The sequence below is a fragment of the Schistocerca piceifrons genome, chromosome X, assembly GCF_021461385.2.
Source record: "Schistocerca piceifrons isolate TAMUIC-IGC-003096 chromosome X, iqSchPice1.1, whole genome shotgun sequence".
Lineage (NCBI taxonomy): Eukaryota > Metazoa > Arthropoda > Insecta > Orthoptera > Acrididae > Schistocerca > Schistocerca piceifrons.
In genome coordinates, this window is record NC_060149.1 from 546048879 (window position 1) to 546062319 (window position 13441).

At 40.9% G+C, this 13441-nt stretch overlaps 1 protein-coding gene across 1 annotated transcript in view; it reads left to right on the plus strand.

The window, feature by feature from the left end:
• The first annotated feature begins 5487 nt into the window (after positions 1-5487).
• The window catches only part of LOC124722511 (speckle-type POZ protein-like), an 81899-nt gene continuing 73945 nt past the window's right edge, over positions 5488-13441 (plus strand). The window contains exon 1 of the mRNA XM_047247665.1: positions 5488-5669. The gene's annotated coding sequence lies outside the window, so the exon portion shown is untranslated. The remainder of the gene's footprint in view (positions 5670-13441) is intronic.

Genomic DNA, 13441 nt, shown 5'->3' on the forward strand with positions numbered 1-13441 from the left:
TTTAATCTGCCAGGAAGTCTCAGATTCGAAAGTGTTGGATTCGATCATTGACCAGAACTAGGACTTTTATGTCTGGCTTCTTACATCTCTGGCAACGTCTGTTAATGTGAAAAAATCCGAGTAGCATCGTAATTTGGAATCCACATTAAACCGTAGGGCTTTCTGTAACTGCCCGAGTTCAAAGGTCGGAGGAAAGCAACAGTTTACCGACCTCCGTTAGGACCACACCTAGTAAAGCAACCTTCAGGCTGATTATAGTCTTAGATGTAGATACACTATCTGATCAAAAGTATCCTGACACTCCAATGACATGCAGAACTGACCAGTAGATGTCACGAAGAGCAGACCTGCCAGTATAAAACGAGGCGGCGAATGCTGTGTTGTCATTAGCGAAACACGGCAGAATGGGCCGGCCAGGAGATCTCAGTGATTTTGAAGAGAGAGTAGTCACTGGATATCACCTGAGCAACAGATCCATCAGCGAATTTTCAACTGTTCTACTGCTACCCATGTCGACCGTTGGTGACGTGTTTGTGAAGTAGAAACGCGAGCGAACAACCACAACTCAACCAAGACCAAGCAGACCTCATGTACTGGTGGACAAGGATCGTCGAGCTTTGCGGAGGGTGGTTGAAAAAACCAAATTAAATCAGAGGAATGAATCATTCGTGAGATTCAAAGTGCTACCAGCATTCCAACTGGCACAGTAACTACGCAGGAAGTAGAAAGTAATAGGGTACAATGGTTGACCAGTTCCTCGTAGTCACTTTTAACAGACGCTGGAGGGGGTGTATAGACCGGCGCCACTGGACAGTGGATGACTGAAAACAAGTGATTCGGAGTGATTAATCGCACCATATGCTGCGATAATCCGAAAGAAGGGTTTGGGTTTGGTGAATGCGGGAAAATGTTACCAGCCGCCATGCGTAGTGTCAACAGTGAAATACAGAGGACGTGTGTTACGGTATGGGGGAGTTTTTCGTGGTTAGGGTGTGATCCCTTATTGCACCTAAGAAAACGCTAAATACGGAAGTATATGAACACATCTTACGGCATTGTGTATTACGTATAGTAGGTCAACAGTCTGGAGATGCTGATTATTTCTGTCAGCATGACACTGCACCCTTTCAGAAATCAGCTGCTGTGAGGGAATGGTTTGTGAACAACAACATTCCTGAAATGGAGTGGCCTGCCCGGAATTCCTAACTTAACCCAGAAGTAGACGTTTGGGATGAGTCAGAACGTCTATTTCGCTCCAGACCTCAGTGTCCAACATCAATTACTCTACTAATAAAGAACGAATTTGTGGCAAAAGTGAGCAGTAAGTACCACAGAAAAGAGCATATGACACAGACAGAAGTAGAGCATCATGCACCTACGAAAAAGCAGGAAAGAAATTTTTCACGAAAATTCGGATCTATGTGGTGTAACAGAAGTGACATCAGAGGCGGATGTAAGAGTGATACATGATACAGGCGATAAGGATTTGGTGACATGACACAAACTTGGCAGTTGTTCGTAGAATGCGACAACACACATCCTGAGGAATACACTGCATTGCCAGCAGAAGTAAAAAGATTCGCCAATGCAGGACGTGAATCTGCAACAAAAGCAGTACAAGACTCAGAGTCAGTTCGTACAGGAAACAAACACCTACTACAAAGAAGTAAACAATATAACACGGACGCAGCGGCGCGCCATGCGGAATGCTGGAAGGCTGAGAGGCTGAGAGTGGAATGACATCGAATGGCCACATCATCCACTATACCATCACAGGAAGGGAAATCCAAGACCCCACAGGCCCAAATACAAGTTCAAGGACGTTAATTGGGAAGAACTAAGAAGGGTGTTTCAGCGTCTGGGGAGTCCATCGCTGTGTGATAAGATAGGTGTTAAATGGCAAGAACTGACTGTGGCTGTACATAGAGGCATCAATACCTGCCAGCAGGGGTCATTCTAACGGAGTACCTTGCATCTCGACCGAGGCGCTGCAGAAATTAAGATGTGAAGCAATAAGAGCCAGGAAGCTATACCAGAGCAGAATGACCCAAGAAAAAAGAGGCCGAAGGTTGCATAAATACAGGTATCTTAAATGTTTCAAGGAAGAGTTATGGAAACCAAAAATGGAACGATGGAAGGAATTCGTAGACGCTAACTTAGATACCGATCCCTGCCAGAAACTACGATCACCAATAGTCCCATCCACGTTCAATGGGACGGTAACAGAAAGTTGGGAACAGTCAGTTACCCTGCTAATGGACACACACTACTTCCTGACGATGGAGACGAAGGCGAGACAGGTGATCAGTGTAGGTTACGGAAAATGTTATGGGAAGACCATAGAAACAACAAACCTGTGTACCCTTTGGCACAAGAAGAAATTAGGTAAATAATTTTAGGACTGAAAAAGAAAAATCTCCAGGACCGGACGGGATACCAGCCGAAGTAATACTAGCACTATGTGTCCAATTAGAGATAGTTACTTGCGCGAACTGTACAACGAGTGTGTCTTTCAAGAAAGGGTTCCCTGCACAGTGGAAAAACTCTGATGATGTAATAATTAGTAAAGGGCAAGATAAGGATCCAATGATTCCCAAATACTACAGACCAATTGGTCTTTTGAATGTTCTCAGCAAGCTATTTGAAAAACTATGCAAAAGATCACAGGATCACAGACTGCTACACGGGATGAGCCCTCACCTGTACGGGCATAGAAGAGGCAAGTCAACTGAAGACCCAATTAATACGACGATTTCGCTAGCGACAGACATTCTACGTACGTTATAGCGACGATGATCTATATTGCTGGCGCTTTTGATAACCCATGGTGGCCGTCTTTCTTTTGTCGGCTTAGGGATTTGTAGTGTCCAGAAGCGCTGTGCAACTGCCCGAGACATTTCCACTGGTGACACTCGTCTTCAACATGTCCAGGAAAGAAAATAACGAAGACAATAACAAAAGGCAGTCCGTAGGTATCAGTGTGTGGTCCAGAGTTTTGGGATGTAGCACTGGAGCCCATACTACAGAAGTTAGATGACAACGGTAATACAAGCGGTCTGCTAGCATTTGTAGATGACGTGCTGTTCGTTGTAAGTGGTGACTCCAGAAGAATTATAGAAGACAAATGTAATACGGCACTCCACGAACTTGAGAGATGATTCAAATGGTTGAAATGGCTCTGAGCACTATGGGACAACTTCTGAGGTCATCAGTCCCCTAGAACTTAGAACTACGTACACCTAACTAGTCTAAGGACATCACATACATCCATGCCCGAGGCAGGATTCGAACATGCGACCGTAGCGGTCGCGCGGTTCCAGACTGAAGCGCCTAGAATCGCTCGGCCACACCGGCCGGCTGAGAGATAATGTTGAAGTGTTAAACTGTCACCAGCGCTTCACAAAACAACGTACCTCCCACTGAAAGTGAAGTTAGTAAGAAACCTTAAAATAAAATAAAATCATACAACGATTAGAAGATGCGCAGTAACGAGATATCTATGGGTATTTCTGGACGAACGTCGTAACTTTGCACATCATACAGAGGAAGCAAGCAGAAAGGTACAAATTTGATGACTAAAATTATAACCATTGCAGTTAGGCAATTTCGGCTTCCCTTGAAACCAATCAGAGTATACTACCAATCTATATTAGCATCAGTCGTAGGATATATTGCGAGCGTTTGGGCTCGTAGATAGCAGCTGCTGGTTGGTTGATTTGGGAGAGGGGACCGAACAGCTTGTCGTCGGACCCATCGGATTAGGGAAGGATGGAGGAGGAAATCGGCCCTGGCCTTCCAAAGGACCCATCTCGGCATTTGTCTCGAGCGATTTAGGGAAATCACGGAAAACCTAAATCAGGATGGCCGGTCGCGTGTTTGAAGCGTCGTCCTCCCGAATGCAAATGCAGTGTGCTAACCGCTGCGCCAACTCGCTCGGATACTGAAGCCAGCATAATTAGTGAGAAGAGTTCAACGAGTAGTAGTAATAAGATTAACAGACACCTACTATACCCTTTTACTGGTTAAAGAAAGGCAATCAAATGGAAGTACGAAGAGTGCTTGGAACTGAGGCCAGCGCGAAAAAAGTGATAAAGGATCGCGTATTACAACTGTGGCAAAATTCAAGGAACACTTCAGGCACAGGCATGAGAATATACGGATTTCTCCCTAGCATCACGGAGAGATTAAAAATGAGATTTCTTACTCCGTCGAGTGGACTGAAACATTACCTGACTGGCCATGGCCCGTATCCTACGCATCTATACAAAATCGAAAGACAGATGAACGATAGCTGCGCCTGCGGCAGTGTGGGCACACCAGAACTCACCTTGGGTGACTGTGTGCTCTGTGAAGATGCAGCGGGTAATGGACGTCAGGTATTAAGGATGTTTGATCCCAATGCAGCACTAAGGAGCGAGTCGACCCGGCGCACCTTGGACGACACTACAGCCGCAGTATCCAGGAAGACCACGGAAGACTTCATGAGGCATTCAACCATAAGTCAGCATGCTGCCATCCAGGCTAAAAAACATTCTGCATATAGAGAGAAGATAACTGAGGTCGGCGACCACAGAATGAAATAGTTTCCCAAGAATCTACAATGCGTTGGTACAAGTGATTATGGACTTTAAGGTGTAATAGTGATGGGTGGAATTGCCTTCTCAAGTAGAAACTCTGCTGACGTGCTACCCGACGCCTAAGGAATCCAGCAGACAATGGCTGTTGACCGGGGTTGTACGTATGAGGGCTGGTCCAGTAGCAGAAACAACCATCCACAAATTAAATTCACCAAAATAAACGAATGAGCAGAGAACACATTCTGTAAGACTTATAGAAATGCTAGTAGTAGGGTAACTCGTTAAGGGTTTTATTGTAGTTTTTTAGTAGTATAAGTACATTTAGTATTTAAGGAAATGAAATACAGGAATAAATAGTTTATATAAATTTAATACTATCGAAGAAAATTTTTCTGTATGGCTTTTCTTGCTTCTCAGATAATAGGCTGTAATTAAGAAGAACAAGTAAAATAAAATAAATCTATAATTTCTCTGGTTTCGGCTCTTGACAAAGAATGGGCTGCCATTCCTCCACAGACATCTACACATCTCACTGAAACTGTACCCAGCAGAGTTCAAACCGCCATAAACGCGAAGAGTAGACACTTCCCATATTAATGTCCACTATTAGGTGTCCGTACACTTTTGATAAGATAGTGCAGATGTTTGCTTCGTACCTAAAACTTTCCTGGAAACCGTGACTACAATCCGATCGACCAATTCCGAAAGTCCCTCCCTCGCGCCATATACAAGAAACGGGATTCTGGCCCGGTTTTTCGTTTTGAAAACTGCGCTAGTAAAATCTAGGAGGACGCCGATGTGATCGGGGAAGGCGGCTTGGCAACGCGGCCGTTTTTTATCGCAGAGGCAGCGCCAGCATCGCCGCGTCGGGACGCTACAGGGACCTCGAACGGCAGTGTGTAACCTAATCCCAAACAGCTGTGATCACGCCTGCAGACGCAGTCCACTCATCGAAGAAGTCGGCACTTACTGTGAGTAGCACAAAAGGAAAAGCGTTTGCAATGTGATAACCGAGCCACGTTGAGTGAGAACACATCGTCTTGGACGTCAAGGAGAAATTCATTCACTACAAGAGCGAAAATAAACACATTGGTTAGTTACAGAAATAATTTGATGCATTTTAACATAATTGTACTGTCCTAGCCGTTTGAAACATAAAATAGACTCCAAGTGAACCACCTCAGATGCAGCTCTGTAGAACGCTTTATCATAAAAATTGGTTTAGGCTGTCTTCCGCTGCAGGCTTATTCGTCTCCTATATGAGGACCAGTGAACTGCTATTGATCAGCTGTTATACGATAAGATAACTGCATACTTCGTTTGGCCTACTGTTAACATATTACAGCAGCAGGTATAAACTAAAAAAAAAATATCGTGACACAGAGGTTAGTGCTACAAATTACTCAAACTTTCAGATATTTGTCAAAGCACTTGTGGAAACAACAGTGACGATGAATATGCTGTTTAGAATGAGTCAGTTATACTGAAATGAGGTAACGTAATGTTATATTTTTATGCAGTGAGAAATATTAATTTACCATGGGTTTTGCGTGTTAGTAATGAAAATGTGTTTCATTCGTATGCAGCTCGTGGATAAGCTTAAGTAGCTTTTCCTATTTCATAATATATATCTTTCCGTATGTATTTCATAGGACACGGAAACACGTTCTTCTTTATTCTTTTCTCTTGCAGTTTCCCGTAATTCCATACGCAGTGTTCAGATTTTCGCGCACTTCGAAGTTGTTTGTTAAAATCCCAGTTGCAATAGTATTTGCCTCGTGATGACTGGGTGTTGTGTGATGTCCTTAGGTTCGTTAGGTTTAAGTAGTTCTAAGTTCTAGGAGACTGATGACCATAGATGTTAAGTCCCATAGTGCTCAGCCATTTGAACCAATAATGTTTCTATAGTTTTGTTTACCTTACGTTTTTATTCAATAAACAGAACGTTTTGCGTTTGAACTGGCGGATGTCCTTTTTCCCTTTCACTAGAAGATTTATTTACGTGTTGTGTGAGTCTTGTTGCATCGTGTTACTCCGAGTACGCCAATCACAATTTAGGTAGCTGAAGTCTGCGGCGTTTGTTACGGTTTGCCGATAACTCAAATGAGAAGTAATCTCATGCTCGACAGGTGCGTGGTACGCTTTGACATTTCCACCAATAAAAATTCAAGGCTGATCCTGGATAGTTCACATCCACAACGAAATTATCACTGTACTTCTGATAAGTGCTCAAAACAGCTGGATGCCTCCAGTCTGGAAATGCCTTGGCAATGATTATTTGAACCAGATGTGAAAGAGTTTCTCATCTATAAAAGTGCATATGTTGCATCATTCGTGACAGCCAACACTCCTAACATCGTGTCTTGATATTATAATGAAACCGGAAACATTGACAGCTTTGGAAAAGTTCGATCGTGATTACTGCTCATAAAAAAGCTGGAAAAATGGCAGCATTAAACGTTGTAAGAAGCTCTTTATAGCTGTCCGGGGTGGCCGAGCGGTTTTAGGTGCTACAGTCCAGATCCGCGCGACCGCTACGGTCGCAGGTTCGAATCCTGTCTCGGGCATGGATGCATGGATGTGTGTGATGTCCTTAGGTTAGTTAGGTTTAAGTAGGGGACTGATGACCTCAGAAGTTGAGTCCCATAGTGCTAAGAGCCATTTGAGCCAAGTTCTTTATATAGTATCAGGAAGAAGTTAACCGTGAAATGGTGTTGGTACGGAGCAGTATCTACATATTTAATGATGCTGGAACATAGCGTTGTTTAAGAGGTTCCTTTAACTAACGAGGCTTGGGCCATCGTCTTTACTTTGGTTCGATTCCCGGCTGATAGATAACATACCTCATACTTGAGCATGCAGGCATTTGCACCCGCACAGGCACTTCGTAGATCACATTTTTTAAAACCTTAAGTTGAGAATTTTACCAGGGTTTTTCTGACACGAAGCTAGTGGCACGCTACGGGCAACGCGCTACCCTCGTATGTAACAAGTACGGCGCAGGAAACTGAACTCACAATCTCACTATCAGTTCGACTTCTTCCGGCCAACGTCGGTCCCTCCCTCCACCCCTCCCCATAGACCACTTCCTGAATTCGGTTCACTGCGAAACATTTACGACATTCCTGGCTTAGTAAGGTCGATTTTTGTCCCATTGTTACCTACAATCCTGGCAAATGATTCCTGCTCAGCATTTTTCGTTATACTATAACATCTAATAATAGCTTCCTGCAGGTGACCCCAAAATCCCCTCGATCAGTCCTGATCGTAGCGCAGCAAACTCCTGAGCGCAGAGCAGCAAACTCCTGAGCGCAGAGCAGCAAACTCCTGAGCGCAGAGCAGCAAACTCCTGAGCGCAGAGAATGAAACACCTTGGATGTTTACCTCCGCAATAAGTTCTATGCCACTGACAGGGCACCCAACAGCGCCATTCCCACTGTCAAGGGTAGCATGCACCCAAATAGGTCACGGATTTTGCTGGTGCCGCGATTGTAGTAGATGTAATAAAGGCTGTCAACTACGACGTGTCTCACAATGTTTAGAGAAATGGGGGTTCGTGGTTTTATTTTATGAGACTGTTGAATACCATACGTGAGTGCCAGCCATGGAGCAGTAGCGTCAGGGCAACCGGCTGAAGTATGATTCACACATAACGGGACGAAACGGAACGTCAAAACGTTCCACAAAGTATTTCCAATTCACACAGGCTTTCTCGAGAGAAAAGACAGACGTTGGTGGGAGAGAGAATAGTGTCGCCGTCTGCTAACGCCGGAAGTTAACCTATTTTCGTTGCGATCGCTCATTTTATAGTAGCGCCTATATTTTATCTATGTTCTTTGTTTTCTTGACATAGTGGAATGACGACTTCGATATTTTTTCTATTGAGTGTCCTTCCACAAAAAAAAATTTCTGTAAATGAAAAATGCTTTAGGTTTTATATCACCTGATCAAAAACAGCCTACACTGTGTATAAATAAGAAAGTAAATTGATGCAGCAGTTTTCGTTTAATAGACTTTTTTTAACAGCGAAAACGGCAGCTCTATTGAAGGAGAAAAGTGCAGTCGCTTTTGACGTTATTTGGTACTTAGAAGAACAAGAAAAAAGTAAAAAAACACCATGAATAAGGTAAACAGGCTCTTTGTATGGTCTTATCAATGCTTTTTGATGTGGTCCATGCATATATTTTCTCTAGTAAATAAATATCAATGTTTGGACAACACTTTTCCTGTTCTTCCACTTCTCAGCAATTTATTGTACAAACTTTATCGAGAATTTACTTCCGCCATTAACCCTTTCAACACGAGGCGTAAGTCTCACTCGGGTATGTGCGTTTGACGTGGTTTGCATCAAAAATTATTTCTTAACGACCATTCTTCAGTGAATGTTAATGAAGCGTTCATTCCACTAAATTTATTAAAAATCAAAAGTGTGCGTCAGTAAGTGCCATTCACAAAATGTACTTGGTGCAAGCCTACGCTATGCTTTTCATTCTTTTATGATAGATACCACTAAAAATGCAGTCGTGTCATCAATGACGAAAAACTAAGAATGTAATGACTTGACTGTGACGACATTTTAATAGTCACACGAAATCAGCAGTAGTTAAAAGATCATTTAATAACGATTCATTACGATACCTAGATCATATCTCGCAATGAAAGCACCACTAACTATTATTTCTTTACTTTCTCAGACGTTAAGTCTGGTTAAAAATGGAAAGTGACGCGGACCTTGATCAAGCGTGACTTCCTTTTAACTGTACGGTATATGTTATATTGCATTTAGGATCTTTCGGGTAATTGAACATGTATCAATAAGTACAGATTTCTGTAGTTGTATATGTAAGTTTGGATGTAGTTGTATTGCATTCATGTACTGGTGGATATTGTGTGGTATGACTCCTGTAGTTGATAGTATAATTGGTATAATGTCAACTTTATCCTGATGCCACATGTCCTTTACTTCCTCAGCCAGTTGGATGTATTTTTCAATTTTTTCTCCTGTTTTTGTATTGGGTATGGATATTTCGATTAGTTGTGTTAATTTCTTCTTTTTATTGGTGAGTATGATGTCAGGTTTGTTATGTGGTGTTTTATCTGTTATAATGGTTCTGTTCCAGTATAATTTGTATTCATCGTTCTCCAGTACATTTTGTGGTGCATGCTAGTACGTGGGAATGTGTTGTTTTATAAGTTTGTTGTAAGGCAAGCTGTTGATGTATTATTTTTGCTACATTGTCATGTCTTCGGGGTATTCTGTAATTGCTAGTATTGTACATCCGCTTCTGATGTGATCTACTGTTTCTATTTGTTGTTTAGAAAGTCTGCATTTATCTGTTGTGGTATTGGGATCTTTAATAATATGCTTGCTGTAATATCTGGTGTTTGTTTGATCCTGTATTGCAATCATGAATCCTTCTGTCTCACTGTATATATTGCCTTTTCTTAGCCATGTGTTGGATGCGTCTTGATCGATGTATGGCTGTGTTAGTTGATACGGGTGCTTGCCATGTAGTGTTTTCTTTTTCCAATTTACTTTCTTCGTATCTGTTGATGTTATGTGATCTAAAGGGTTGTAGAAGTGGTTATGAAATTGCAGTGGTGTAGCCGATGTATTTATATGAGTGATTGCTTTGTGTATTTTGCTAGTATCTGCTCGTTCTATAAGGAATTTTCTTAAATTGTCTACCTGTCCATAATGTAGGTTTTTTATGTCGATAAATCCCCTTCCTCCTTCCTTTCTGCTTAATGTGAATCTTTCTGTTGCTGAATGTATGTGATGTATTCTATATTTGTGGCATCGTGATCGTGTAAGTGTATTGAGTGCTTCTAGGTCAGTGTTACTCCATTTCACTACTCCAAATGAGTAGGTCAGTATTGGTATAGCGTAAGTATAGCCTTTGTCTTGTTTCTCGTTGTCAATTGTGTTTTCAGTATTTTTGTTAGTCTTTGTCTATATTTTTCTTTTAGTTCTTCTTTAATATTTATATTATCTATTCCTATTTTTTGTCTGTATCCCAGATATTTATAGGCATCTTTTTTCCATCGCTTCTATGCAGTTGCTGTGGTTATCCAATATGTAATCTTCTTGTTTAGTGTGTTTTCCCTTGACTATGCTATTTTTCTTACATTTGTCTGTTCCAAAAGCCATATTTATATCATTGCTGAATACGTGTGTTATCTTTAGTAATTGGTTGAGTTGTTGGTTTGTTGCTGCCAGTAGTTTTAGATCATCCATGTATAGCAAATGTGTGATTTTGTGTGGGTATGTTCCAGTAATATTGTATCCATAATTTGTATTATTTAGCACGTTGGATAGTGGGTTCAGAGCAAGGCAGAACCAGAAAGGACTTAGTGAGTCTCCTTGGTATATTCCACGCTTAATCTGTATTGGCTGTGATGTGATATTTGGATTTGTTTGGATATTAAGTGTGGTTATCCAATTTTTCGTTACTATGTTTCGGAACTGTATCAATTTAGGATCTACTTTGTATATTTCCAATATTTGTAGTAACCATGAGTGGGGTACACTATCAAAAGCTTTTTGGTAATCAATGTATGCGTAGTGCAGCGACCTTTGTTTAGTTTTAGCTTGATATGTCACCTCTGCATCTATTGTCAGTTGCTCTTTACGTCATCTTGCTCCTTTGCAACAGCCTTTTTGTTCTTCATTTATAATTTTGTTCTGTGTTGTATGTGTCATTAATTTCTGTGTAATGACTGAAGTTAATATTTTGTATATTGTTGGTAGGCATGTTATGGGGCGATATTTTGCTGGGTTTGCTGTGTCTGCTCGATCTTTAGCTTTCAGATAAGTTATTCCATGTGTGAGTGTATCAGGGAATGTGTATGGGTCTGCAATGTAACTTAAATAATTTAGTTAGATGTGAATGTGTTGAGGTGAACTTCTTTAGCCAGAAATTTGCTATTTTATCTTTTCCAGGGGCTTTCCAATTGTGAGTAGAATTAATTGCTTGGGTGACTTCATGTTGCAAAATTATCACTTCAGGCATTTGTGGTATCATCTTGTACGTGTGTTTCTGCTTGTGTCCACCATGCATTCTTGTTATGTTGTACTGGGTTTGACCATATGTTGCTCCAGAAGTGTTCCATGTCTGTTATGTTTGGTGGATTGTCTATTTTAATGTGTGTGTTATCTATTGTCTGGTAAAATTTCTTTTGGTTTGTGTTGAATGTTTGGTTTTGTTTCCTTCTATTTCACTTTTTTGTATCTTCTAAGTCTTTTGGCCAATGCTTGTAATTTCTGCTTCTTTTCATCTAATTGCTCAATCACTTCTTGTTGTGAGATTTTACCTAACCTTTTTCTTTTTTTCTGACATTTCATTTCTTATAAATTGTGTTAGCTGTCCGATGTCTTTTCTCAGTTTTAGTGTAGTGAGTGCTCCTATATAAACCAGTAGTTGTAACTCTTCCATAGTTGTGTTTTCATTTATTTTGTTGTGTATGATTGTGTTGATAGTTTTTATTGTTGTTTCGACTTGTGGGTTATTTGGCGGTCTATGCAAGAATGGTCTAATGTCTGTATTTGTGTCTTTGTATTCTATATATGTCAGCTGAAATTTTTCTTCTATATCTAACATGTGTGTCACTTTGTGTTCTATTTGTGTTTGTTCTGGTGGCTGTCTTAAGATTTGGTTTTCCTCTGATTGTTTAATTGATGCGTGTTGTTCTTTGTTTGCTCTGGGATGTTTGAGTCCATTACTGTATTTTCTTCTTCTTCTGATTGCACATTATTTTGTTTCAGTATTTGTTGTACTTCTTGTTTGATGTTTTCTAATTCTGACTGGGGTATCCTGTTATTTTTTATTATTACACGGATCTTATCAGCTAGTCGTTCTGTTAAAAATTTTAATTCTGGGTATCTGGTAATAAATGTTGTGTATACTTGTGATCTGTATCCAGTTGTGTTGGTTCCTAGGTTTGTTGCTTGGTAATAACAGAACATGAGGTGTCAGTTAACTTCATCTGACCATCTCATCCTCTGTCTGTTTCCTTCTAGGGTGGTTGCAGGAAGCATATCCTGCAAAACACCTCTATTTGGATTTGAATCATTTCCCAGTTGGCTAGCAGTGTCGTTACCATTGTGGGCGGGCATAGGGTTCAAGCGTCGTCCCCAACCATGACAGCGTTTGTCCGAGGCTTCTTTAGTTGTGTCCTGAACCAACTAATCACACTAAAAGGGGGGGGTTAGCCCTATTAGTGGTTTGTTCTTTTCGTCGCCTTTTACGACTGGCAGAACATACCGGAGGCCTATTCTTTTCCCGGGCCTCCATGGGAACTAATAATACTAATACTAATAATAATAAAACCCATACACATTCCCTGATACACTTACACATGGAATAACTTATCTGAAACCTAAAGATCAAGCAGACACAGCAAACCTAGCTAAATATCGCCCCATAACATGCCTACCAACAATATAGAAAATATTAACTTCAGTCATTACACACAAATTAATGACACATACAACACAGAACAAAATTATAAATGAAGAACAAAAAGGCTGTTGCGAAGGAGCAAGAGGATGTAAAGAGCAACTGACAATAGATGCAGAGGTGACATATCAAGCTAAAACTAAACAAAGGTCGCTGCACTACGCATACATTGATTACCAAAAAGCTTTTGATAGTGTACCCCACTCATGGTTACTACAAATATTGGAAATATACAAAGTAGATCCTAAATTGATACAGTTCCTAAACATAGTAATGAAAAATTGGAAAACCACACTTAATATCCAAACAAATTCAAATAATATCACATCACAGCCAATACAGATTAAGCGTGGAATATACCAAGGAGACTCACTAAGTCCTTTCTGGTTCTGTCTTGCTCTGAAC